Source organism: Malania oleifera, chromosome 6 (assembly GCF_029873635.1).
Source record: "Malania oleifera isolate guangnan ecotype guangnan chromosome 6, ASM2987363v1, whole genome shotgun sequence".
In the NCBI taxonomy this organism is placed as follows: Eukaryota; Viridiplantae; Streptophyta; class Magnoliopsida; order Santalales; family Ximeniaceae; genus Malania; species Malania oleifera.
The window spans coordinates 77,537,787-77,542,289 of record NC_080422.1 but is presented as its reverse complement, the minus strand read 5'-3'; positions in this window follow the sequence as shown (position 1 = coordinate 77,542,289).

Below are 4,503 nucleotides of genomic sequence, written 5' to 3'. Positions count from 1 at the left end.
TATAAGAGAAATTGAGCATCTTTTATTATCTCCACAAATGCCTTTATGGGTGCTTTGTTCCACTAAGATTTGCATAATATTTGCGCAAAATTAGATATAAATATCATATTTTGTATAAAAGAAATATGATATGACAAGGATGTGAGTAGAAATTAAAAAAAAAAAACTATACCTAAAATTTGTTAAGGATATCAAGGATAACAATTTCTGCTTCTTACAAAGTTTGAAAATCAAATAGTCTAGTTTGTACGGGATTGATATCCTTGATATCCTTAACACAATCTACTTCAATTTGAGTAAGAACAAGTAGGCAAACAAATAATTGTACATTTAATCATAATATTAATAGTCCCTTCCATATTAACATTTCTTAATTAATCTAGTTATCATTTCTTTTTTTTGTTCATTACTAATTGACACTAATATAATGGGACAAGTGTGATCTATCAATGCTAAAATTGTTTCAAGCCAAATATTAACCACTAGTTCAACATTTTATTGACAATCACCCACTACTCTTACAATTACTAAAAGTTAAAAAAAAAAAAAAATCTATTTGAGAGTTTTATAGAGAATCTTTATCAATGTTTAAATTAACTCTCATTTGAATGAAATATAAAAAATTTTAAGGTCCAAAAAATCATTTACCTTATTGTGATAGGGGTTTTGAGTTGAGGGCTCCACAAATGAGGCCTTCATGACCTAAGGAGTGTGAACTAAGGGTTTCACAAAATTAGGCCTTGATGACCCCAAGGGTTTTGAGCCAAGAGCTTCACTTGTGAGGCCTTGACAATTTGATGAAGACCTTAAGCTAATGGCTTTACTCATAAAGCCTTGACGACCTAAGGGGGTCTCATACTTAAGCCTTCATAACCTAAGAACTAAGATTTGAAAGCTTTATACCTAAGGTTTTGATGGCTCCTAGTCTTCAACTTGAGACTCAAGGTATTTAAGATAAAGGATTCATACCTGATGAAATTCGATCGCATTTCTATTGATTCTATTTCATTCTTATGTACTGAACATGCAATAAGATCTCTATGATGTAAGGATCTACGTTAACGGCTTCATGCCTTAAGGCTTGATGTTCTAAGGGATTCAAATTAAAGGCTTTATATATGAAGAAGGCTTCAATATATGAAGGCTTCAACCTAATGACTTTATACCCAAGGCTTTAGCAACTTGATTTCTTAGAGGTAAAGGTGAAACACTTGAAGCCTTAACAACTCCAAGTCTTGGAATTAAGGACTTTATGTTTGAAGTCTCAAAGACTTAAGAGGCTCTAAGTTGAAGAATTTGAGCTTGATGCCATAGTAAATTGAGGACTCCAAGCTAAGGGCATCATGTCTAAGGCATTGACAACTTAAAGATTATAAGTTGAGCATTTTACTCTCAAGACCATAATGGCCTCAAGTCTCCCAACTAAGGGCTTTATGCCCTTAGCAACCTAAGGTCGTAGAGTTATGACTTCTTTCCTAAATCATTGATGAATGGTTTCCAAATGAGGGGTTCCCACTTGGGTCCTTAACAACCTTAGGGTCAAATTTGGTGAGGAAGGCCCAACCTCAATATGATTTTGAGCTTACATTGTCTATATTACTTCAATACAAGCTCATTAGTTTTGGATTAGCTAGCTCCTACAATAATAATGTGATTGTTGGGGCTTGTTTATCTCAAAAGTAAGGCCTATGTTGTTGTCGTCATAGACGTTGCTATTATTGTTGGAGTAATAAATTTGATCTCACAAATGATATCAATCTATTAGTAAAAAAAATAAGACAAACACTAATCCTTAGATCAACTATACCCGCTACTTCTGCAATTAGAAAGAAAGCAAAATATTTAGGAGGCTCTAAGTGATAGTGCTTAACTTAGCCTTCAATTAAATGAAATAGAGAAATTTTTATGGTTTAAAGAGTCATTTATCTTATATCTATGACAGTCTTTTAACGAAATGGAGAGAATTTAAGATTATCTTAGAAGTACGTTCCTAATATAAGAAATTGTATAGAGGTTAAAAAATCTTCCTTTGGAGTATTAGAGTGTTATCTAATTTTTCTCTTAATTGGGCGTGACATGTTTTCATATTTTAACCTTAGTTATAGAAATCGACATTATTTTATAAGCACTTTTCTTCCCCAAATACAGGTTCAAACCACTTAATTTCTTATCTTTCAAACAATCGTTTATAATTTCTTAGATATGCTAAAAATAAGAAATAGATGCATCAATTCTTTGTTGTTGTTGCTATACTAGCATGGTGATTTATTTAGGACGAAAGGGTATGTAATTAGGACCACATGCTTATTTATTATAACTAATAATTTTTAGGTGGCCGTTATTGTGAAATTTTATTTATTTTTAACTATTAGTGCATGTTAAATCAACATGTAATTTTTTTTTCAAGCAATGTTATTCATGATGAGCATAAAGGAAATAGTGAATGATTCATACTTCAATCTTTTAAACTGCTTTTTATAAAAGACACAATTAATGTACATTTTACTTTAGGAGTAGCAAATGAATCTATATAGTATACTTTTCTTTTCACGTGTTAAAAAAGCAATTGAAGTAGTTGTGAAATTAAGTTTTTCCTTTGCACATTCTTCTTCACCATCTCAAATACTAGAGGTCTACTCCTTGCCAACTTGTTCCCAACTCTTTCTTTTATGTTCTTCTCTTTTTTTTTTTCTTTTTTTTTTTCTTTTGAGGTGCCTCAAAATTTTCAAACATTTATTTTAATTGAATAGTTTTGAATATTTTGACAATAAATAACATAATTAATATTGCAAATTTTTACAAAATTTTTGACAATCCAAATTACAATTCAATGAATTTGTGTATTCACCCTTTGATATAATTAATTAAGGAGTTCAAAATAGTGTTTTCCGTCAAACCAGTTAATAGCATTATTATTCACATTATTTAGAATAGAAAGTTAACTCTATTCTTGGGTTTAAGATCTACAATTTATAATAAAGCTTTGAATTTGTACAATAAAATAAAGTCGGTCAAACTCATATCTTTTTATAAAAGAAATGAAAATAAATTAATATAATATAAGCCCTTCAATGATTAAAATAACATGAGATAAAATAAATAAATCAGTTCCCATTTCAAAATCTAAAACACTCTTCCGAATAATTTGATTACTTGTAAATTAAGAGATATCGATTCTAACAGCTTTCTCAATTTCTCTTGTGGTTGTTTGAGAGATTTGAATCCTAATCTCAATTACAAAGTCAGAGATAGAAAAAAATCAATACACACTTAATCCATCTTATGAAAACTTATTAAGTTGTTCATTGCAATTGTTGGTGTGCATCCAGTCCTACATCGTCTTTGTAGGCAGTCCCAAACCAGTATAAGATCCTCTTAACTCTCTCTCTTTAAAATCCATGTTTTAAGGATGAGCTCTCTAACTTAACTTGGTATCAGAGCTGAGCCTTGGGTTGCTCGGCTCCTCTGGAGGCTAGACTCCTCCTTGCCTCATTTTTCCCCATAGGCTCGAGGGGGAGTGCATGTTGGTATACGTCTAGTCCTACATCGCATCTGTGGGCAGTCTCAAACCAGTATAAGATCCTCTTAAGTCTTTCTCCTTAATACCTAGATTTTGATGATGAACTCTTTAACTTGATTGCAATAATTTGAAGGAAAAAAATTATTATAAGTGGCAATAATAATTCATTTAATCATTAACAAAGTTTTAATTTTTTTTTTTTTTTTAAATTGGACTCTACTAAGTTATCATATTTTGCATATAGGTCCTTACATTTAAAAAAAAAATCACTTTTTGGCACTAGAAAATATTGTTTTAAAAAAACCATGGTCATTTTCTTAAGATTCCAATGATAATGATAAACATATAACCCATGACACAAAGCATGCAGAAAATTAAACAATGATTCAATGATTGGGAATGAAACAATCCCTTGGCTTCCAATCCACCTATGGGATAATGGGTAATTTGTGTGAGTGAGTGGGCAGTTTTGTAATTGAAGGTTCCTGAATATCCTATTGAGAATGAAACCCACTAAATAAATAATCATAACTAGAATGACAGCCACAAAGTCTTTTGTCTGCCTTCCAAGATTGACTCTTTGGAAGACAAATTTGCCCCTTCCACGTTTCCCATTTGAGAAGAGATTTAGCAATGGACCCACTATAACACAGCTACTCATATAAAGTTAACATTATACAATTTTTTTTCTCTTTTTCCAAAATAACCCTAAATTCAAATATAAGATGAACTATTAATTCAAAAAATGTACTTGTATTTAATTCAAAACTTTTAATTTGTTCAAAATGCACAAGTATTCATTTTTTCCTCGCACATCCATCAAGCATATATAGTTAATTAATGTCTATTTACATTTGCCTACCTCAATTCCATCTCATATTTGAGGTCATAAGTACCATTAATTTCTTGTCTAGATATTATACTTTTACGATCTTATACATTTGAATACGATGTCATTCTCATAAATATTTCGGTTAATTATC